The 25326-nt window shown below is 38.8% G+C and overlaps 2 long non-coding RNA genes and 1 pseudogene across 2 annotated transcripts in view; 2 read left to right on the top strand and 1 right to left on the bottom strand.

Annotated features, from left to right (window-relative positions):
* LOC137226362 (uncharacterized) overlaps positions 1-25326 on the top strand; it is a 684033-nt gene that overhangs the window by 407548 nt on the left and 251159 nt on the right. The window lies entirely within an intron of this gene.
* Positions 1-25326, top strand: part of LOC137226363 (uncharacterized) — a 58864-nt gene that overhangs the window by 25652 nt on the left and 7886 nt on the right. Inside the window, exon 2 of the long non-coding RNA XR_010944327.1 lies at positions 14343-14465. This is a non-coding gene — a long non-coding RNA (uncharacterized lncRNA). The remainder of the gene's footprint in view (positions 1-14342; positions 14466-25326) is intronic.
* On the bottom strand, positions 8387-9232 carry LOC137206936 (T cell receptor alpha variable 8-4-like; annotated as a pseudogene).

Raw genomic sequence — 25326 nt, forward strand, 5'->3', positions numbered from 1 at the left:
TGCAAATCAAAACTACAATGAGGTATCACCTCATACCAGTCAGAATGGCCATCATCAAGAAATCTACAAACAATAAATGGCGGAGAGGGTGTGGAGAAAAGGGAACCCTCTTGCACTGTTGGTGGGAATGTAAATTGATACAGCCACTGTGGAGAACAGTATGGACGTTCCTTAAAAAACTAAAAATAGAACTACCATGTGACCCAGCAATCCCTCTACTGGGCATATACCTGTGAAAACCATAATTCAAAAAGAGTCATGCAATGTTAATTCAAATACACCCAAATATTTGATTTCTAAACTTAGAATCATATTTAAAGTAATATAGAAAACTAGAAAAGACAAGTTCAACAAACATATTTAGCAGCTCAGTGTATGTGAATGGAAGCTGGTGTTCTGTAAGTTTACATTTAAACATTGTAACAAGTATAAATGTTCATTTTCATAAAAAAAAAAGAGTCGTGTACCACAATGTTCATTGCAGCACTATTTACAATAGGCAGGACATGGAAGAAACCTAAGTGTCCATCGACAGATGAATGGATAAAGAAGATGTGGCACATATATTCAATGGAATATTACTCAGCCATAAAAAGAAATGAAATTGAGTTATTTGTAGTGAGGTGGATGGACCTAGAGTCTGTCATACAGAGTGAAGCAAGTCAGAAAGAGAAAAACAAATACCGTATGCTAACACATATCTATGGAATCTAAAATAAATGGTTCTGATGAACCTAGGGGCAGGACAGGAATAAAGACACAGATGTAGAGAATGGACTTGAGGATACGGGGAGGGGAAAGGGCTGGGACAAAGTGAGAGAGTAACACTGACGTATATACACTACCAAATGTAAAATAGATAGCTAGTGGGAAGCAGCTGCATAGCACAGGGAGATCAGCTCGGTGCTTTGTGACCACCCAAATGTAAAATAGATAGCTAGTGGGAAGCAGCTGCATAGCACAGGGAGATCAGCTCGGTGCTTTGTGACCACCTAGAAGGGTGGGAAAAGGAGGGTGGGAGGGAGACTCAAGAGGGAGGGGATATGGGGATATATGTATACATATAGCTGATTCACACTGTTACACAGCAGAAACTAACACACCATTGTAAAGCAATTATACTACAATAAAGATGTTTAAAAAAAAAGTGAGTAGCTTCATCACTGGCATTAGAGCTAACAAGAAAAGTCATATGATCATTTCCATTGATGCAGAAAAGGCCTGTGACAAAATACAGTATACATTCATGTTAAAAAAAACACTTAGAAAAGTAATTAATAGCAAATTCCTTAACATAGAAAAATGCATATGCCACAACCTCAGAGCAGCACCTACTTCTGGGGAAATGCTAGAAGCTTTCTCACTAAAGTTAGGAGAAAGACAAAGATGTCCACTACCTTTACCACTATTTAGCATTGTGTTGGAGCTACTACATAATGCAGTCGGCCAAGAGAAAAAACAATTAGAAGCATAATAATTGGAAAGAAACAGGTAAAATACCATCTGCATATTTGCAGATGAAATAATGATATATCAGAAAACCTAAAAGCAGAAAAGCCACTATCAGAAGACAGGTAAACAACAATTTAAAAGCAGCTTTTATATCATTCATATGCAAAAATAAAAAACAGTTAAAAGAAATGTGGAAGAAAAGAGCACATTGTCTGTTGTATGAAAGTAAAAAGAAAGAGAAAGGAAAGAACATTTTTTTTTTTTTTTTTTTTTTTGCTGTACACGGGCCTCTCACTGTTGTGGCCTCTCCCATTGTGGAGCACAGGCTCCGGACACGCAGGCTCCGGACACGCAGGCTCAGTGGCCCTGGCTCACGGGCCTAGCCACTCTGCTGCATGTGGGATTTTCCCGGACCGGGGCACGAACCCGTGTCCCCTGCATCGGCAGGCGGACTCTCAACCACTGCGCCACCAGGGAAGCCCCAAGAACATTCTTAAGTACAAGTTAAGACTAAGCAGATAGGTCAATTAAATGGAATAGCAAATCAATAATTAAGCCTAATTGTATATGGAAATTTAGTATATGTTAAAAGATACTGTCTCAGATCAGTGGGGAGGAATGAGTTCTCAGAAAGTATATTGTTACAAGTGTGTTAGTGAGAGTGTCCCATTTTATTTTACTTAAAAAATTTTTTTTCTTTATTTGTATTGTATTGTATTTTTTCTTTATTTGTATTGTATTGTATTGTATTGTATTGTATTGTATTTTTGGCTGTGCTGCAAGGCATGTGGGATCTATTTCCCTGACCAGGAACTGAACCCATGCCCACTACAGTGGAAGTGCAGAGTCCTAACCACTGGACTGCAGGGAATTCCCTGTCCCATTTTAGACCAGTAGCCTTTAAACTGGGATTCCTGTATTCTTGAAATTATATGAAGGTTTGCCAAGGTTTATGCAGGCATAGATAATTCTAATGGAATCTAGTCGTGTGTGTGTGTGTGCGTGTGTGTGTGTATGGCTTTGTGTATTAGAATTTTTTTTCCCTAAAACTGCTTTAGAACATGCTTGAGATCCAGATGTCAGGCTTCCTCTTTCCCATTTCACTTTCCACTCTTAACTTTCCCTTAAAAAAACCTCCACCATTCTGAATCTTACTATGATACATTGTTCCAGAGTCTAAAATCTCCAGGGTACCAAAGAAGTAAGCAATTCATTGGCTCCTGGCTTCTGAGGGAAAGTCCTGAACAGCTAGGCAAGAAATATTGCAAGACAGGGAGGTGTTTTAACTAGGCAGCAACCTCGAGACAAGATTCCTAGATCTTATCTATCTATCTATCTATCTATCTATCTATCTATCTATCTGTCATCTTAGAATTCAAAAATGAATTGGTGGTCACTGAAACCCATCGTGTAACATCATTGTTTGAATTGAAGAACAAAGTCAAACTTTTTATGAGAAAAAAATAAATCTTATGTGGCAGGTTTGTTTGACAATGTGGGGTATGGGAGAAACAGAAGAATTAAGGAAGAGTCCCAGGATTTCTGGTAAGGTGAATTATATTGCCATTTTTTTTTTGAGATGGAAAAGAGTGAGGGAAGAACCTATGGGGGGAAATCAGGCCTTATGTTAAGGATATGTTAGATGCCAATTAGATATCCAGTGTAGATGTTACATAGATTACAGTATATATGAGCCTGACTTTCAATAGAGAAGGTTGGGATGAAAATGTAAATTTGTGTGTCATCAATGTATAAATAGTAATTAACGCCATATCCCTAAATGAGATTGTAGGGGAGCTAAAGCTTTACCTGTTCCCTCTTAGGTTCTCCATCTGGACCTGAGAAGTAAGTTGACATAAAACAGGTTAACAGGAGAAAAGCATAGAGATTTTATTTAATAATTTTTACATGTACATAGGGGTCCTCATAGAAAAATGAAGACCCAAAGTGGCTAGGCTTAAGTGCTTTTATACTAGTGGCCTGTTTTGGGGTGGCATGTGCTGAACCCCTCCAAGACCATTTGAAGAGGATAAATGTTTGAGGACTGAGCTCTGAGAAAACACAACATGTAGACACCAGCAAGAGGAGGAAGATGTAGGAAAAGGAGACTGAGCAGGGGCGGTTTGCAAGGAAGAAGGCAAACCAGGAGAATGTGGAGTTCCAGGATCCAGGCAAAGATGGTGTTTCAGGGAGAGAGTAGCCATAATGCCACAGTCTTTGGAGACACTCAATAAGATAAGGAATGGTAATGCATCATTGGATTTGTTGATATAAAACTCACGGGTGGGCTTCCCTGGTGGCGCAGTGGTAGAGAATCCGCCTGCCAATGCAGGGGACACAGGTTCGAGCCCTGGTCTGGGAGCATCCCACATGCCGCAGAACAACTAGGCCCATGAGCCACAACTACTGAGCCTGCGCATCTGGAGCCTGTGCTCCGCAACAAGAGAGGCCGCGATAGTGAGAGGCCCGTGCACCGTGATGAAGAGTGACCCCCACTTGCTGCAACTAGAGAAAGCCCTCGCACAGAAACGAAGACCCAACACAGCCATAAATAAAAACATAAACAAATAAATAAATAAAATTTAAAACTCACTGGTGACCTCAGCAAGAGTGATTTCAACGGAATGGTAGGGATGAAAATCTGACTGTAGTGGGTTCAAGTAAGAAAAGTGTTAGGGAGTAGAGATGATACATTTAGAATACTTTTTGGAAATGTTATTTTATTGTGGTAGAAGTCACATAATATAAAACATACTATTTTAACCGTATTTAACTGTACAGTTCAGTGGCACTAAGTACATTCACATCGTTGTGCAGCTCCCACCATCATCCATCTGCGGAATTTTTCACCTTCCTAAACTGAAACTCTGTCCGCACTAAACACTAACTCCCCATTCCCGAGACACAAGGAGCAAAAAGACTATAACCTGTTTTTACCCACTGAACCACTAATTCCAGTTCTAGGATGCTGTTCTAATAAAATGATGAGAAATTCAAATTCAAATTTTTATTTAAAGGCATATACCATAATGCTATTTAAAATGATGAAAAACTGGAAATAAATAATCAAGATATCCCCAAACAGGAAAATTATAAAGTTAAGTGTGATATATCTATGGTGTAGAATAGTAGAATAATCAATTCAAAGTATGAATACAAGGTATTTTTAATGACAAAAGTGAGTGTTAATAAAAAGGACGTAAAATTGTCTCTATGATGTAACAATGTGCAAAATTGTGAAAAAGATAGAAATAAGTAAAAATAATGAGTGTCTGTGTGACAGAGTTGTTAATGTTTTCAGTATTTTTCTAATTTTTTCCAATCAAAAATTCATAAAACATACATAGGATTAACCTGGTTCATATTTACTATAATGAAGGTAGACCAGGGATGATCTGTATCTACATAACTCTAGTTATTTTAACTGAAAAATGCTTCTAAGTACTGTAAATTCAGCTCATAAAATAGTACAAAACCAAAAGGCTCCCCCCAACCTTCTTCTGTATTAATTATGGATCTATTTGTTGTAAATGAGAGAATCTCAACTCATGCTGGCTTGTTCCCAATGAGAGTATTTTGACTTTTGCCGTTCCAGGCAGAGCTGGATATATAGGCTCTGATGATGCTCTCAGATCTGTCTTTCTTCATATCTCTGCATTGTCTTTCTCTATATTTTAGGCTAAGGTATGAATGATGTTCCCTGAAATGGTCCAGTGATTAACTTCCACAGCTCACAATGATATGGCAGCTCTACTGTACAGAAAAAAACCCCACGAAAACCACAGATATCCACTTATATGAATCTGTCTGCAAAGCAGATGTGTTCATGGCTTGCATCTTTGTGCTTACCCTATTTTCCACAATGGTTTCTAGCTTTGAGAGTCTGTGAACCTATTCTAATAACTCTTTCAAATTTCAATGTTAATAATAGATTAAAGCAAATCTTGCATAGTCCCGTTTGGACAAATCTTCTCTGTCCATGGTCTATTCTTATTTCCCCTCCCTTTCTCTTAAATTGTTCTTGGTCTCTTCCACCATTCAAGACCCCAAATATAGCATTACCCAACATTCAGTTGTATATAGTATATAGCATTACCCAACATTCAGCACCAGGAAAACTTTTCCTTGATGAAACGATGGTGAGTGGGGCTATTCTAAATCTATGGGTTGCTTTTCTGGGATGGATCATAGACATTTGATGAAAGTAAAATGTACAAACTTTGACTGGAAATTTCCACATCTCTCACTTCATCCATCACTGAGTATTACAGAAAGTCTTTTATTCGATAAGATAGATTTCTCTTCCTCATTCTTCTCAGTTCCTACTTTTGAAGAAAGCCTTTCTCTTTCTGAACGATGTGGCTATAAACTAAATCACCAAACGGTGGAATAACAATTTTAGTTTTACTATGGTGTTGCTGTCTATTTTTTATGTGCTTACTTGATTCTCAACCCTGCACCATTTAATAGAAAAATGGAGCTATAAGACCCCTAAAAATTTAGTATATTGCTGCCCGAAGAAATATCCTTTTTTTAGGTACACCAAACCATGCTCTTCTAATAGTGAACCAAATTAGACAACAAACATGTTTGTGATGATAAAAGGCACAGTGGGGGTAAGTTAGAAATTAGCCTTAATGTTGAAGGACTATCTGCCTGGCTTATCCTTATGGCAACTCAGTACCCTGAAGAGCAGGGAAGTAGATGGGAACATATCTAAACTCTACCAGTACAAGTACTGAGGAGGGCAAAATCTCACATGAATTCAGCAGTTATTTTCAGTGAAAATCATGCAAGGGTTTTTGCAGCCAGATGAGGAAGAGAACAAAGTACAAAGCAAAGCAGAATGTAGTTATTTTTATTTGTTTGGTCTGTATTATTTGATTTAAAAGTTTGTCCTTTACGGGAGGTTAATGAATGCAGAGAAGCTATTAGTCTCCCCCTACGTCTAAACAAAACTCATGCTGCAAAGTGATCATAAAAGTGCAACACATTGGGAAAGTGTTTAGATTTTTCCTTTCCTGCAATATGGCGATTAGTTGGTGGTAGAATTGCTCAGGGAAAACGAAATTTATTTATTCATTGAATCAATCATTATGGAAATCCAGTTTTTCTATACATTTAGAAGTGTGCTTGTAAAAGTAAATCTTTGATATTATCTACCAGTTTAAATTTAGATTAATAGCTCATTCTAAAAAACAATTTCAAGATATTCCTTAATGTTGCTTATGCTAAAGACAGGTAATCTCATGACGTGTATTTTTATCTGGAAAGAAACCCAGTTCTGAGCTGTGTGTGGCCCTCTTGGGTGAACTACTGCCTCAAGCTAACATTTCATATTATCTCACAGTACCATCCAATAAAAATTGTCCCTTTCAGTAATATTAAAAACTTTTAATTTCCTAAACTCTTCTTGCTTATTGTTTCTTGATCTTTGCTCTTAATAAGTTTACCCTGCTTGGAATGTGTTCTCCTACCATTGCCCTCACTTAAATTCCTACACATGCGTCAAGTAAAAATTCAAAATCCAATTTCCATGAATTTGGAAGTGATTTTTTTTTTTTAATCTGTGGTGAATTTTACAAGCTTTTTGGTTGTTCAGTTCTTTCATGGTATTTTCCCTCATTTAAAACTTAAAATTCTTAGTTTGGTTCAAAATCATAATGTTTTGTAATTGTTTCTGCAGATCACTGGAAAATGGACATTCCACTTTTCTTTGACTAGTTCCTGTAGTGAGGAATATTTTACACCTCAGAGCAGTCTGTTTTGTTTCGAAAAGCCTCTAATTGTTCATTTTTCCTTATAGGGAGCTGAAATTAGTTTCCATACAAATTCTAACCATTGGCTATAAATTTGCCTGTATATATGGGTATAAATATTATCAGCCATTCATTATTTCAACCATTGTTCAGTGAATGCTTATTGGTAAAAAAAAATTGATATCTTCATAAAGCTTAAGTCTAATGAGAGAGATATTCCTATGACTGTTAGGTAGTAAGCTCTTTGTGTACAAGCATCATTCGTAAAATATTTTTATATTGCCTAACGAAGTGTGCAGAAAGAAGGAAACAGAAAAACCTCAGGTATGAATTCTGAGAAACATCATTTTGTGTGAAAGTGAGTGCCTCCTTCTGTGGGGTTGTGAACAGACTGAACGTGGGCGGGGTCCCCATGATTACAGAGCAGAAGGTGGAGTCTGAGCCTATGACCTGCACAGAGATATGTTCTTCTTAATGGTTGGAACTGTCACTCTTGCTGCGTGTGTGGCTGTGTTAAAAATAGTAACCTCTCCCTCCTGGCACTTGTGGACTGGGGATGCTGCTCCACTTTCTGTTGGCTCTCTTCCCTGTTCAGAGAGAGGAACAGACACAGAATAGTAGACATCAACTCTCCACTTATTCAATGATTCATTTCATTTTTTCCAACTTTTCTGGAAACAAGCAAGCAAAATTTACTTTTAAAGGACTAAAACAAGACCTGAATAAATGAAGAGGCATATAATATTCTTGGGTAGGAAAACATAATATCCTAAAATGTCAGTTTCCAATGTGATTCCAACCAGAATCCCATTTGTTTGAACGAAACTAAGTAAGTGAGAACAAATACCTTGGAATTGTCAACTATATTTTGAAAAAGAATATTAAGATTGGGTTTTCTTTTTATGACATAAAAACTTACTCTGAACAAAACAGTACAGTATAGGCACAGCATTCTCAGGTGTCACTGACAAGAAACCACCCACCAGCCTCAAGACCACTGAGAGCACTGAAATTAAGAAAACAATAGTCTATTCTTTGCGAAAGAGAAAAGAAATCTAAGATGCCCATGAGAACCAAACACTTTCAGGATTCTGTATTCTCTGTACTGTTTGCCTTCACAGAACATGCCAACATCCTGAAAATAACATAGGCTGAGACCCTGAGTCTTTAAGCTACTAAGTCTCAGGAGATTTGTGATCAGCTCCCACTGTAGTCTTAGTCACTGTGTCACTCAGAGCACAGAAGTACTTGGCCGAGTCTTTCCAATGGGCTGATGTTTTCCTCAGGTGGAAGGACTTCTCACTGCTCCTAAATTCAGCCTCAAAACCTTTGATACCTGAGACAAGGCTGTTTCCAGATGTGTACTTCAGGAGAAGCTGGAGTCCTTGATTGGGGTACTGTATGTACCAGAAGAGATAGGACGAAAAAGAAGTTGAGTAGTTGCACCTCAGCTCCAGATGGTCTCCTTCAGAGACAGTGATGTGGCCGTCAGGCTGGGTCACCGACTGGGCTCCGGCTCCTCCTGAAACATCAATGCTGAATCAATGAACTCAGCCAGAACAAAAAGTCTCTATTCAAAGTCAGTCCAAAGCAATGTTCCATGTGTAGACAAGAGAGTAAAATGGAACAGTACTCACTCAGGAACAGGAGCACCTCAAGCATCAAGGTGAACACCAAGGTCATGGTGGAGCAGTGAGGAGGCAGTGAGCTCCTTTCTGGGAGATTCTCCACAAACAAAAGTCTGATGACTGGTGGACTTGAACCCAGGTTGCTGTGAGGTTGAGAAGGAATGACACAGGATTTAGATTTCTTCTTCTGATGGACGTTGTAAGGTGTGTGGGGAGAGAGGCTGTCTTAACAAGACTGCCTGCCTCTGGCGTCTGAGATGCTTTACATGTCATTGTGCAAAAAGTGGTGTCAGAATATCTCTTTAAACTGTAGGGAAGGAAGGTTTTTGTGCGATTATTCTGATCTTATATAGAAAAACCATTTCCAGTTTACACAACAGCCCCCTCTATTGGTCAGATAGAGAAAGAAAGAGCAGTTCACAATTTTTGTGAACCTTCCTCACCTCCTTCCTGCCAGGAACACAAAAGTCTCCGAAAGGAGTGGCAAGCACTACAGAAAGTGGCTGCTCTGAATGTGGTCTGCAGGTGAGTAGCATCTGCATCACCGGGGAGCTATTCTGAATGCAGAAGCTCAGGCCCTACCCAGACTTCCTGAGTCAGAATCTGCATTTTAATAAGATTCCTGCACACATTAGAATTTGAGAAACACTTGTCTAGATGAAGGAGGTAAAAAATACCTTTTGGATTTAATAATAAAGAGATCATTGGTATTTCTGAGAAAAAATAGATTGGTTACAGGAGAGGCATGTATGAATTTGGAGGAATATTAAATATTTTTTCAGAGGAGCATGCTTGAATATTTTAAATGATGGGAAGAAATCAGTAGCAAGAAAGTCCTGAAGAACCAGACCATAGAGTTTGTACGATCAGTGGGCTGAGGTGCCAGAGAAGTCAAAGTGAATGGAGTGGGTGAAGCATTTGGACAGAGGCACACTATTTAAAAGGAAGAGAGATATCTTTTTTATTATTAGGGGAGGGAAAGTGAATTATATGTGTAAAAGCAGGAATGTTTCATGTGGAAAGCAGAAGGTTGAGGAAGATTCATTTAATGATATGAGTTGTCTTTACGCATAATGATATGAGTTGTCTTGACTCATCATAAGGTCCTGGGTAAGCTGTACTAAGAGCGAAGAGAGTCAAAGGAGATATCGTAAAGTATAGAAATGATACGTTATAAAAACATACAGAATTTTCACGCACCATTTCATTTACAATTGATGTTAAAAACCACGAATATATGGAGACAAACTTCTGTATGGCTGTGTTGATACATATGCTTAGATGGGGACACATTGGCCTCCTGGGATGATGGTTTAAGTAAGAACTAGGTGTAAGAGTGGGAAACACAGCCATGTGTTGGCTTGAGGGATATAATGAAGTAGAAGTATCTTCAAGTGTTCCCGTAGTGGAAGGTTTCCAGCCCACTCATATAAACCAGCTTCACAAACCAGCTCTCATTAATCAGTGCACTTGTCAAGAGTAAACTGTGGTCAAGCTGTAGGCAGATCTACTGAATGGTTCTTATAAGTCAGGGACAATGATAAAAGCTGGGATTAAAGAATAATATGTATGGGCCCCCATCCTTGAGGAATTTGAACTAGTGAAGAGTTAAAACCAAAAAATATTCTTAGCATAGTAGATATGTGCTCTTACAAAACTGTGTACAGAACACTAAAAGAGGGAGAGGGCAAATAAATATAATTTATGTAACCTGGAAAATCTTTTTAAAAGTAAATGTGACATTTACTGGGTCCTGAAGATTGAATAGGATTTTGCCAACTTGAGAAAGAAATAATATTTATAAGAAGAAAATATGAGAGTGAGTTCATTTGATATGGCTGATGTTCAGAAATCTTGGTGTAATACTGGGGAGGAAGATGAACACTTACTGGAAGTAATACTGTAGATGGCCACATAAACCTTGGCTTTTACTTTTGGGTCATGGGGAGCCATAGAAGGTCCTGAAATAGAACAGCAATCTAATCTGATGTGTATTTTAGAATGATAACTTCAGGGATAGATTTGGGAAGTAAGAGCTCATGGATAGGGGATACATTTAAGAAGTTATTCCAACCAACTCAGTGAGAGGTTATGAGCACCTGGACCAGGATAGTAACAAGGCAAGTAAAAAGAGGTGGTTGGGGCTTCCCTGGTGGTGCAGTGCTTGAGAGTCCGCCTGCCGATGCAGGGGATACGGGTTCGTGCCCCGGTCCTGGAAGATCCCACATGCCGCGGAGCGGCCGGGCCGGTGAGCCATGGCCGCTGAGCCTGTGCGTCCGGAGCCTGTGCTCCGCAATGGGAGAGGCCCACGTACCGCAAAAAAAAAAAAAAGAAGGTGGTTGAATGTGAGAAATATTTAGAAGACAGAATTGATATGACTTCATATATCAGCCAACTTTGAGTAGGGCAATGCTCAGTACAAACAACCTCACAACCTCAGTGGCTCACAAGAACAAAGTTTACTGAGTTGTTCATGGTATGTTAGCTGTGGGTCAACTGCAGTCCCAGCACTCTGAGGCTCTGCTCCTGGATACAGGACGATTCCGTTCCGCTACTATGAGTTATCTTTCCATTCTGGACCTTGCGTCTTCTTCACATTATGGATAAAAGCTGAAAAGACAACCACTACCTGGTAAGTGCAGGGAAGAAACAAAAGAAGACATGCCATGTGAATATATTTAGTTTTAGCTATGATATAACATACTTCCTATCCACTCACATTCCATTGGTCAAAGCTGGTCACATTGCCGTGTCCAAAGTCCACAGTGAGGCCAAGTATAGAAAATATAGTCCAGCTAAAGATTAGCATAGTAAGGGTGAGAGAGCATGAATAGTCAACACATAATACACTCTAATAGTCTTGGAAATGAGCTACATGAGAGTGAGCTTATAGGGCACTCGGATGTTAACTCCCTTACGGAAAAGAAGGTATATTCACTTCAAAATCTTTAAGAAAGTTTTTTGTGAAAACCTAGGAGAAATCAATAAAAACTTATTTGCTTTTCCCATTTCTCTTCTTTGTTCTTTTTTTTGTGTTGAAGAACATGCCTTCAATGAAGTAGGATGTAGCAACGAGTGGTGAATATTACCCTACTTTAATCAGATTATTTTAGAAAGGTTTGAGTAACTATCTAGTTCACTTGGAATCATGGCAAAAGAGGAGGCTAGGAATCTGATTCAATGATATGTCCAATATACTGGTGGGAATGGAGGTGAGTGATGTGTAATGACAGTCCTGTTAGTTGACGGAGGTACAGTGACTGGAACGCTTGTTTATGTATCATTGCATTTCCCCCTGGTTATAGCAAACACTGTAATTCATTGAATTTGCCTTTTCCACCTCACACATGGCTCTTTCTCAATGCTGGTACCAGAGCAGCACCAGGCACAGGCTTGGGCTGCAGAGGCTGAAGGGCACTGTGTGCAGGCACAGAGAGATGTGGCTGAGTCTTCAGCCTGGGATCCTTTGATGTACATGTACCTGTAACCCTCCTTAGTATTCAGAGTGATTCTTACTTATCCTTCCTCCTTTTCATCCTCATTTAAAGTCATTAAAACAGGTCCTTAGGGCTTTTTCCAGCTTCCCATCTATACCAGTGTAAAGCATAAAAAGAGCTGGAAGGGAAACTGCAGGTGAAATTGGTGCTCCCTCCTTCCTGAACATGCAGAGATGGAGAAATCTGTTCCACACTCAATATGCTGCTCATTTCTGTTCACAAAGGCAGGGTCAGACATACACTGATCTCTCTACAGAGTATTCATTGTCTTCACACGTTCCCAGATAGAACCTGGAGTTACGTGACTACATCCCCTCCTTCTCCATCACTGCCACATACTGTTCAGAATGTCTTCAGCAGCCCCTGGACTTAAGGCCAAGATGAAGTCACAGGATTAACAATGGAGCTGGCAAAGGATTCCTCTCCATTTATCCTGCCCAAGTATCCTCAGCAGAGGAATATTCTTCTTCAGAAAATAGGATTCTGCATCTGGTTGCCCAGCCAATCAGAGACAAGACCCCATACAAGGCCTAGAAACACACCAACAATTTCTGACCTAGACTCAGTTTCCTGTTACTCAAAAGGAGGGCTCAAACACTGCTTTCTTGAGACCAACTTCACAAACAGTGAGGACATCCCCCATGAGTCCACAGCACAAAGAGAGCTGACAACCATTCAGAAGTGGGCTGCCCCATCGTGCACTGCAATCATTCAACTTGAGAGAGATTGGGATGGCAATTTGTGGCAGGAAAAACACTTCGGTTAGGAATCTTTTATACAGACTTTCAACAAAATCCTCATATTATAAATGTGCACACATACCATGTGCTAAATTATCTATTGCTTTATGTACATTGTTCGAATACAGAAATCACACAAAAGAATTACTATCATTCCCAATTTACCAACAGGAAAACTAAAGCTGAAAGAGATTGAGGAATTCACTCCAGGTCAAACACCTGGTAATAACTAGAACACATATCTATCTGGTAAGGGGTCCATGGTGTTTGGAATCTGCCATGCCACTTACATTTTGTGATACTCAGTAAATGTTTTAAATGGTAGAGAAGATACGTTCTAAAAATAACAGGAGTCTGCTTTTTGGGTTTCTTTCTACTAGCCAAAAAATGGAACAACTTAAATGTACTGAATGACTCCATTTACATGAAATGTTCAGAAAAGGAACCTATGGAGATATAAAGTAGATCACTGGTTGCCTGTGGCCAGGTATCGGAACAGGGATTAACTATAATTGAGCATGAAGGAGCTTTTTGTGGTGATAAAAGTGTTTTAACCTGGATTATTGTAATGGTTTCATAAGTCAGCTAATTTACCAAAAATCACTGAACTGTACATTCAAAATGGATGAATTTTGTGGAATGTCAATTTTACCTCAAATAGCGTTGTTTAAAAGTAAATAAGAATTATGTTCTATCTTGCCCGTGTCACAGTCCAGGAATAATGCTAGTTTGATTGAACATACGCATATTAGTTTAAACAGTCATCTTGTGCCCAGAATGTCCTTAAGAGATCTGAAAATTATGAAAGCAATACTCTCTGTTCCCTGTGAGCTTAAAAAACAGCTGGAAAAAAAAGAAGACATCCAGGGGAAATTTAACAGTACAAGATAGCAGTAATTAAGATTGTTCAGAATCTAAATGTACTTCCGGAAAATTGGCAGTGTAAATTGACTATATAACCTTCTTTCCAGTGAACAACTGAAATAAATAAAGGAAAGAGCATGGGGAAGGTACTAAACTCAGGGAACAGTACCTTCCACACACTCAAATAGTGTTCTGGAAAGTGGAACAGGATTGGAAGATATCTCAACGGCTAACCTCTGACTTTCCTTCCCAAGAAAAGAGATGCCACTGTGGTTAATAAAGGAAATCCTGAAAAACCTCATTAATGTCTCTCAATTTAGAAGTGCAAAGGCTGAGGTTAGGGATGGACTGCTAGACAAACAGAAACTAGTACAAGTAAAGTTCCTTTTTTTTTTCCTCCAGATCAGACCACTTGATGAATAGGGTAGTGTGGGTATGACCACACCATCATAAAGCCTACTTGCTGTGAAGCGTATTTCTGATGAAAATACTGATCCATTGAAAAATTCACCTGGATATTGGAAGGTATGTATCCAGAACAAGACAGGCATACCTCCAACAGCCTTGACATTCATGCAACTAGTAAGGTAGAATCCTGTAATCTACAGCAACCCACCTTACCTGAAATCGAGGAGAAGCCAATTGATCACTAGATATATTGCATAAATTAAATCTTAGATGAAGTGACTTGCAGGATATACATATTGACAGTTCTAGATAAACACACAAAGATTAGTCCAGTTTAAGCTTTTATATCAGTGTTTGAATAGCATGGACTCTAGAAATAATTTTATCTTTTGTACATTTATTTTATATATATACACACACACACACACACACACATATAAGTTGAGCCTCCTGCACTAAGTATTGTTCACTCATAGAGGATTCTGTAGTGAAAGGATATAAAAGGCCTACAGTGCGGTAGGAGGAGGAAGAATTGAATAAATGGATTTTTAAAGAAAGATAATTATAGATAGTGATTAGCACTTAAAAAAATACAATATTGTATTGAGCTAGAGAGTTGTTCTTGGGGTGAGGGAAGGCATCTGCTCTAGACAGGGTATGGAGAGAGGGCTCCACTCCGACACTTATTCTGTAACACCAGACAAGGTATCGAACCTCTCTCATGTTCAATTCCCTTTTCTGCAAGTAGCCAGTATCTTTCTGGGGGTGCTGGGCTCAGCACTGGCATTCATCATCTCATTCACTTCTCATAAGAACCCTGCATGGTAGATTCTGTCAATATCCACATGGTAGATATGAGGAAATGGAAGCATAAAAATTATTAAGTCATTTTCCGAAGATCACTCAGCTACCGAGTGGTAGATCTAGAAATACAACCCAAGTCTTTGGTCTCAAGCACGTTGCTACACTGTCTCCCTAAAGTAGGATGGACCCAACCTTGAAGGGTTCCAGTAAGAATTAAGTGAGAACACACATTCAAATCACCCAACACAATACCTTCCCTAGCTTAGGCACTCAACCAGCTGCAGGCAATGTGCAGAATCTTGCGGGGGGGTGGGGGGTTGGGGTGGGGGTGGGGTTGGGGGGGCATGTTGTGAGACGGAATCTGAAATTGCAGAGGAATCTAGCCCAAGATAAATTTCAATATTTTTCTGAGATATATGTAGCAGGTTACCTGGCAGATTTCATGTGTTATCGTAAGTATCCATGGTCTATCATGTTCTTACTGTTAACGAGAAGTCAATTCATTAAGGTGTCATATTGAGAGATTGGGTGGGCATATTATAATATGAAATGAGTGTACCACCCAGTATTTGCTACAATTGTTTATTTTTTCCCATTATTGACTCTTGCTCCCACTTCTCAGGATATTGCTATAGTACAAGAAAGGACAGAGCAGTAGACACAATTATACTTACCAGAGAAGAAACCCCAAACTTGCACAACAATTCTGAGCTTTCTTTCCAAGGTAGCCTATAACTCCACAGGCAAAATCATCTCATGTGTTGTATATGTCATTTGAAATCAATCACTTTCACATCTGGCTAGCAAAAGAAAAAAACCAGCCAGTTCTCCTGAATCCTCTCTCTCCTGATTTCTGCATTGGGAAGTTTACTGACTGGTTCAGCAATGGCAGCTTCTATTGTGACTAGGCTTCACCACAATTTTACCCAATGTCACTAGAGGGCAGCAGCGAGGCCAGTGTAGGCATCACAAAATATTTGAGCAGGACACCAGGTGGCAGTGCTTCAGCTTTCTTTCTTGCTGCATGCAGTGTGCTAGAGCCTGATTCTCAAGGAAGGAAAATAGAAAGATTAAAGAGATAAAAGATAAAAGATTCCCAAAGGGGTGACATTTGAGTAAAGACATGAAGGAATTCAGAGGTGCACCATGTAGATATTTGGGGGCATAACATCACAATAGAGAGGACAAAGGCAAGGAGCACAGGTCTTGATATAGAAACATGCTTGGAGTGTTTAAGGAATAATATCTTTCCCTGAGGCCCCTTATTCTTCCCAGCACACTATTGCATAAGGAACTTGCTAAAGCATTCAGCACTGTTAACTGATTAGTGGATGATTTCCTCATCTATTGATCCTGGGGCAATTTGTGCCTAGGTTTGGCATCTTCTTTCCTAGTTCCCTTTAGGTTCCAGTTTAAACCAGTAATGTCACCATCACTGAGACATCCAGCCACCCTGTGCTGGGGCCAAGTGCTTCTCCATAGTTGAAACCTTGCTCTTTAGGAGCCCCATAAATGCTACACTCTGGCTGGCAATAAAAGTTAGAGATGATATTCACAGTTAGGAAAGTTCTTTCTTATTTCTGAAAAATTAAAAAAATTGGAACAATAAAATCTATCTCATAGGGTTTATGATATTTGAATTAGATAATGAATCTGAGATGCATACAACAGTGCCTGACATATAGTAAGCCCAATAAGGACCAACTTTCTTTTTTCTAGTAAAACTTTCCTTTCCTTCAATGTCCGGGTCTGTGTTCTGTTACTGCTTGTTGTTTTCTCCACATCAGTTCAATGATGGGAGCTTCTAAGAAATTTACTTAAGCACTTATTTTCCTGGAGACAGTCATTATTTTTCCCTCTCTTCTTAGGTCCTATTCTCCTAGCCATACTGATTCACTCAGGATGCTAAAAGGACACAGATGAGGTTTTATTTTCATTTCCCTAATGAATAATAATAATATTCCCTGATGAATAATGATAATTTTTGTATATTTATGAGCTATTGGATATAATATTTCTGAATTGGATCTCCAAGATTTTGCCATTCTTATTAACTCTTTTCTTATTGATTTCCATGAGCTTTTAATATATATTGCATTTGAGTCTTTATCAGAAATATGCATTGCAAATACAGTTTACCATTCTGTGCCTTGACTTTCCCCCCTACTAGCAGTGATTTTTAACAAAGACAATTTTAAAATATCCTTTCATGTTCATAAGAAGCCAGTTTCAAAGTTTTATTTATTTGTTTTAACACTTCAAAAATGTTTTCACTTGGTGACTTCTGATGTGAAATCAGGCATCATTCTTAATGATATTTCCCAGAATACAATATATCGATTTTCCCTGTATAGTGGCAAGATTATTTCCACTGAAATAGACCCCTGGATTTGCCTTCAATGCCTTGCAAATTTCTGCCAAAACCACAGTGGTGGACTTGCAGAATTCCTTATTCATCTTTATGGTTTTCCACATAGCATTGCTCCTGAATAAGAAACTTGTTTTTTAGGAAGTCAAGTAGAGCAGTGAGTGAAGGTACTTGCTATGAGCAAATAGGTTATGGAATGGGTAATGGAAATGGTAGTTATAAATACCACCTACAATCATGTGGTCACTTGCAGAAACAAGAACTATAATACTTATGACAATTTCTTTTTCATTTTGATATGAATATGGTTATGTATACATTAACCATTTTTAAATCTCTCCCCTACTTGTCTGCCTGTGGTAACATATGATGTGCAAGTATATGTTTATCTCATATCTCATTGTATCTCAGTGATTAAGATGCAGGATTCAATGGGACAGTGTGAATGAGGTATAAGAGGAAAGAACACCACCCCAAAATGGATAAATTAACTGGGTGTACTCTCTTCGGGAGAGGGTTAGCTTGGTTTTGGTTGAATGGGGAATAACTGCATCTTATTAACAGGAAGCATAGTTTTGCTGTTGTGTTTATTTGAAAGTTGTGTTGTTAAAAGAGGTATAGATGGGTGACAGTTGACATAGAGGGTACTGTAGTAGCTTTGTAGTGTCTCAACTATCTGGAAATCTATGTCCCAGAATTTGCTTCCCTGTATTGTTCTGGGTTAGGGTTGGCCACAAAAAAGACTTGCGCAAGGTTTAGAAGGTAGTTGTCATGAAGTAGCCACATTTCTTATGCTCTGCTGGTTGGTGCAGGGCTCCAGGAACTGGGCAACTCACACATGTGGCTGCTGATGAACTAGCTCATCTTATTGTTGACTCACAACTCCTCTACCGCCCACCCGATCTCCTCCTCATCTTCTCTTTGTCTTGGACCAAGTATGCGTGTAGCATGAGGGTAAATGACACCCACATCTCCTTGAGGTCACCCACCATTGTGAGACTGAAGGAGGTGAGAGACAGACAAGTTTTAGTGTGTCTTTGTGGGTACCATTGTCCTCATGGGTTCTAGTATCCGTACATGTCACAGTCTGTCCATGCTTTTGTCCACATCCAACTTTCCTTCCCAAATGACACTCTAACAGTGAATTCAGGCTCAACACCAGATGCAAAGATAACAGCTTTGTATAGACCCGTCCACCGGCTCTAGCTATTGCCTGAGTGCTATTCCCTACAGTGAGCCTCTTATTCTAGATCACTTGTAATTTGCTTCTATGATTGTACCCTGACACAAAGTCTAAGGGGAAAGGACTAAGGAAATGATTTTCATGACCATTTCAGATAACTAGACCCAGGTTTGTGATGTGAGTGTCTTTAGGTGGAAGTGCCACTTTAAATTATCATGGAGCAAGTTTTCAACTTTAGACAATTTTACACATGTTCTGTGTGATGGACTTAAAGTCAAAAATTCAAGACTGAGTATGTATTAGTAGAAAGTTACTCTGGACATCTGTTCCCAAGTGAGATAGCAGGAGATTTTATTTAGAATTAAATCTCCTGATCCAGACCACAGATTAAGCAACCACAGGACTACCATTTCTTGTCTGGCATCTGCAGGTGTGCCTTTCAGCGTGGCTCCCGCAGCAAGGGGGCTCTCTCTTATTGAGCTCTGGGGTTTTTGTTTGGCTTTTCCTATTACTTCAAGCACTGTGAGTTCCCGGAGAGCACAGAAGTAGTTTGCAGAATCTTCCACCAGTAAGGCTGAAATGGTGAGGCTGATGAATTTATGTCTTTCCTGAAAGTTTACAGAATAGCGGCCATTCTTTGCATTTTGGCCAGAAGAAATCTGATGAATAAGGAAAGTCATCTCTCCACTGGGAAGCTGCTTATACCAAACAATAACGTACCAGCTCCAGCTCCAGCTTGTTTCATACTGACAGCTCAAGGTGACCGCCTCCCCTAGCTGCCTGGACATGGCTCGCTGGACTTGAGTAACTTTCTGGGCCGCACCAAATCCTGGGAAAAAATCAGAAAACAGAGCTGAAGTAGTGAACAAAATAATGTAGGAATTAGACTAATTTAGGACCCAAAGAAAAACCAAATTGAAATCATGATAAGCTTTCTTTTCTCCAATCCTCCTTTCCTCCCCAAGTCCATGTGAAGTACCATGTGCCTGTGTGCAGTCCTTTCAACCTGAACATTTGTACCCATATTTGGAACCATCCCTACCAGAGAAGATGAAGGCCAGGAATACCCAGGGCAGGCTGGAGAGCACCATGTGGCAAGAATTCCTCTGCACATATGTTTTCAGTTCTGCCTCAAGCTGAGAGTTCAGTGTCTTTGAGGGCCTAGCAGCACATATACATAGTACCTGGGTTCCTGTGTCACTCCTCCAAACAGGAAGTAGGGTGTTATGTTCATAGACCACGTGGTCAGTGCACAGATGGGGAAAAAGTCTGGCTCACCACAAAACTATGTCTACTTTTCTTCCCACGGTAATTGTTAGGCAGTGTCTGAAAAGGAGCATGGAAAAATTAGTATTAAAGTTTTGAGCTGAGGGGAACTACAGATTAAACAGGTTGACACGCGTTGATAATTATTCAGCAGAATAATTTTGCCAGTCCATTTAAAATAGAATTTAGTATAGGGTATGCACCCTTCTTGTAATCTACTTACTGGTCATTCATTTAGCCTCTCTTTACTTTTCTCCATTCTGAATCAGTGGAGTTCTTTTAAAACTCACAGATTTTCAGCTTTCTTGGTGAAAGGCAATATTATCCAAAATAATTAATGTATCTCTTTTTTTTAACCGGGTTCTAGGGCTCTATTTAGAGTTTTCACTAAATAAAGTTACTTTAACATGAAATGTTAAAAAATCAGCCCCTCAGGTTTTCAGAATCTATTCAGTTTTTTATGTTTTCATGAAATTATAACAGGAATAATATATTCTTTTGAAACCTGACATTGAGTCTTATTTATTAGACTTTGAGGAAGATCAGGATATTCCGGATATTCAGTCCTGTTGCCTCCCCAGGTAGAACTGTACTTAGTAGATCATGTGTCCTATGCTTGTCTTGATGTCACATTTTCTATCCCATCGGTCCAAAGTGTTCAGTCTCACTTGTGAGGAGCTGATTATTTTACTCTTTGTAAAATGAAGTCAAGATAAGCACGCCAGATCTTTCTGTGACACAATACTATAATGCACTCCTACAAAACATGTTATCTACAGGCTGTAAACACTCAGTACATGTCAATGCCACAGAAGTTGGTAACTGACGTTTGTATAATGTTACACGTTCTTGTGGAATGTAGCTGTCAATCTTCCATTTGGTTTCATTGTTTTAACGGGAGAATTAAAATAAAAGAACCAAAGGCAAGCACTGAAATTGAAACTGTGATTAAAAATCTTCCAACAAACAAAAGCCCAGGACCAGATGGCTTCACAGGCGAATTCTATCAAACATTTAGATAAGAGCTAACACCTATCCTTCTCAAACTCTTCCAAAATATAGCAGAGGGAGGAACACTCCCAAATTCCTTCTACGAGGCCACCATCACCTTGATACCAAAACCAGACAAGGATGTCACAAAGAAAGAAAACTACAGGCCAATATCACTGATGAACATAGATGCAAAAATCCTCAACAAAATACTAGCAAACAGAATCCAACAGCACATTAAAAGGATCATACACCATGATCAAGTGGGGTTTATTTCAGGAATGCAAGGATTCTTCAATATACGCAAATCTATCAATGTGATTAACCATATTAACAAACTGCAGGAGAAAAACCATATGATCATCTCAATAGATGCAGAGAAAGCTTTTGACAAAATTCAACACCCATTTATGATAAAAACCCTGCAGAAAGTAGGCATAGAGGGAACTTTCCTCAACATAATAAAGGCCATATATGACAAGCCCACAGCAAACATCATCCTCAATGGTGAAAAACTGAAAGCATTTCCACTAAGATCAGGAACAAGACAAGGTTGCCCACTCTCACCACTCTTATTCAACATAGTTTTGGAAGTTTTAGCCACAGCAATCAGAGAAGAAAAGGAAATAAATGGAATCCAAATTGGAAAACAAGAAGTAAAGCTGTCACTGTTTGCAGATGACATGATCCTATACATAGAGAACCCTAAAGATGCTACCAGAAAACTACTAGAGCTAATCAATGAATTTGGTAAAGTGGCAGGATACAAAATTAATGCACAGAAATCTCTGGCATTCCTATATACTAATGATGAAAAATCTGAAAGTGAAATCAAGAAAACACTCCCATTTACCATTGCAACAAAAAGAATAAAATATGTAGGAATAAACCTACCTAAGGAGACAAAAGATCTGTATGCAGAAAATTATAAGACACTGATGAAAGAAATTAAAGATGATACAAATAGATGGAGAGATATACCATGTTCTTTGATTGGAAGAATCAACATTGTGAAAATGACTCTACTACCCAAAGCAATCTATAGATTCAATGCAATCCCTATCAAACTACCACTGGCATTTTTCACAGAAGTAGAACAAAAAATTGTGCAATTTGTATGGATACACAAAAGACCCCGAATAGCCAAAGCAATCTTGAGAACGAAAGAAGGAACTGGAGGAATCAGGCTCCCTGACTTCACACTATACTACAAAGCTACAGTTATCAAGACGGTATGGTACTGGCACAAAAACAGAAAGATAGATCAATGGAACAGGATAGAAAGCCCAGAGATAAACCCACGCACATATGGTCACCTTATCTTTGACAAAGGAGGCAGAAATGTACAGTGGAGAAAGGACAGCCTATTCAATAAGTGGTGCTGGGAAAACTGGACAGCTACATGTAAAAGTATGAGATTAGATCACTCCCTAACACCATACACAAAAATAAGCTCAAAATGGATTAAAGACCTAAATGTAAGGCCAGAAACTATCAAACTCTTAGAGGAAAACATAGGCAGAACACTCTATGACATAAATCACAGCAAGGTCCTTTTTGACCCACCTCCTAGAGAAATGGAAATAAAAACAAAAGTAAACAAATGGGACCTAATGAAACTTAAAAGCTTTTGCGCAGCAAAGGAAACCATAAAGAAGACCAAAAGACAACCCTCAGAATGGGACAATATATTTGCAAATGAAGCAACTGACAAAGGATTAATCTCCAAAATTTATAAGCAGCTCATGCAGCTTAATAACAGAAAAACAAACAACCAAATCCAAAAATGGGCAGAAGACCTAAATAGACATTTCTCGAAAGAAGATATACAGAGTGCCAACAAACACATGAAAGAATGCTCAACATCACTAATCATTAGAGAAATGCAAATCAAAACTACAATGAGATATCATCTCACACCAGTCAGAATGGCCATCATCAAAAAATCTAGAAACAATAAATGCTGGAGAGGGTGTGGAGAAAAGGGAACCCTCTTACACTGTTGGTGGGAATGTAAATTGATAACAGCCATTGTGGAGAACAGTATGGAGGTTCCTTAAAAAGCTACAAATAGAACTACCATATGACCCAGCAATCCCACTACTGGGCATATACCCTGAGAAAACCATAATTCAAAAAGAGTCATGTACCAAAATGTTCATTGCAGCTCTATTTACAATAGCCCAGAGATGGAAACAACCTAAGTGTCCATCATCGGATGAATGGATAAAGAAGATGTGGCACATATATACAATGGAATATTACTCAGCCATAAAAAGAGACGAAATTGAGCTATTTGTAATGAGGTGGATAGACCTAGAGTCTGTCATACAGAGTGAAGTAAGTCAGAAAGAGAGAGACAAATACCGTATGCTAACACATATGTATGGAATTTAAAAAAAAAAAAGTCATGAAAAACCTAGGGGTGAAACAGGAAAAAAAAAAAAAAAAGAACCAAAGTCATATAGACAAGTAGAAAAGAAGGTACAGACAAGGTCTCTAAAACAGTGCTAGTCCTTTGACTTTAAGGTCAAAATAACTCATTAATGAGTGTCGCAGGGGTGAGAGTGTATTTTTAGTTGAGACATCTACTCCTCTCTCCCATTTCACCTCTGAGTGCTGACAGGCAGCTGACGCCCTGGTTTGCAATTATGTGTAGCTAAGCAGAGGAGAGCCATGAATGCCCACAGCAGTCTGGGGAGCAGCATAATGGCAGGATTTCCCCCTTGTTGAAATGGCCCTGCTCTGAGTTCCTGACAGTAAAGGTGCAAGGTCCCTCAGCTGCACTATAGCAGCTGTCTCTGAAATGTAGTTTCTGGCTGGATCAAGTCTGAATGTGTATAACACCCAGGTTGGGAGATTGGGCCTGCCTTAAACATTGTGCTCCCTTTCCTTGTGGTTTAATGATAAATGATTATATATAGTAAAGGACAGTCCAGTGATCAATATTGAAGGACATATGGGAAGGAGATTTAGTACTTCAAATTTCCAAATTTAGTAAATTAATCTGTGATGGAATCTGAAGGGCTTACCAGAAACAAATTCATTATGAATCACGCTGTGTTTGCAAATATTCATTCATGTTCTTCTGATTGTTTTCTTGCCTCCAATTTCGATTCTAAGGTGAAATATGTTCACTGATCCTCCACTTCCCTACAAAAGATAAGCCAGAAGCCATCACCCCCCTTCCTTCCTACTTACCCGCCAAATCATGGGAACTGGTAACTTCACAACAGCAAATATCACTCAGACAAATGAGAACAAAACAGGGTTCTGACTTCTGTTATATCTCCAGTTGTGTATTGGAATAACAAATGGTAGTGGCAGTAAAATCATATTCGCTTGTGATGTAACTCTATGCTTAACTTATTAGAAGTTGTAGGAAGCAAAGCTCCACAGGTCCTCTAAATCCAAATATTTGGCCATGTGTTTGTCATGAGTGCACATATATTGTTTGGTGCAATTCTATAATTATTGTTATAGTTGTCACGAAGACAAAGCTTCTCATAACATACTGTTTAATCAGTGAAAATATAAAAACTATTAACAGTATAAATGCTTTCCAAAATAAAAATATTTCCTTCTCTTGACATTGAAGGAATGAAGATTCTTTTCCATTTTATCCTGAAATTTCATCTAATGAAGTTGTTTATGCCAAATGATCAAATTTCAAGCATTTTATTTTTGTTTCAGCACCTCATAAAGAAACCCCAATGAGAATAACTGAGTTATTCTGTTGTAGATTGTCTTCATACTTTCCTTGATTCCTTTATGGGAATTCCAAATTCACATATCATATGAGGGCACAGAATCACTACTGGGGTTCCCAGATCTTCCCTAGTCCCTCCCTGTGACATCCTTGATGACTGTTTTCTCATGCTGACCATGCATTCCCATCCAGGCATTATATCTTATTTTAATCTTGTATATTTCATTCAAGTGAAAGCTACTCTACTCATATATACATTCTACTCCAAATTTGTTATTAAACTGTTCAAACTACTAGAAAAAAAGCAAAACGAACTTTGAGAGCCAGAGGAATTCATATAGTGACATCTTTTTTTTTTTAATTTTAAACTATAGTCATCATGCTGTACATTGCAATCCTAGGAGGAATTTATCTTTAACTGGAAGTTTGTACCTGTGGAACACCTTCACAGACTCCCACCCCCCCCACTGATTCTGACAATCGCCAATCTGTTCTCTGTACCTATGAGTTCTGCTATGTGTGTATGTCTGTGCCTGTGCTTTAGATTACACATACAAGTGATTTCATACAGTAGTTTTTTAATTTTAATTTTCATACAGTATTTGACTTTGTCTTCACTTAACATTATGCCCTCTAGTTTCATCCATATTGTAAATGG

Source organism: Pseudorca crassidens, chromosome 1 (genome assembly GCF_039906515.1).
Source record: "Pseudorca crassidens isolate mPseCra1 chromosome 1, mPseCra1.hap1, whole genome shotgun sequence".
Classification (NCBI taxonomy): domain Eukaryota; kingdom Metazoa; phylum Chordata; class Mammalia; order Artiodactyla; family Delphinidae; genus Pseudorca; species Pseudorca crassidens.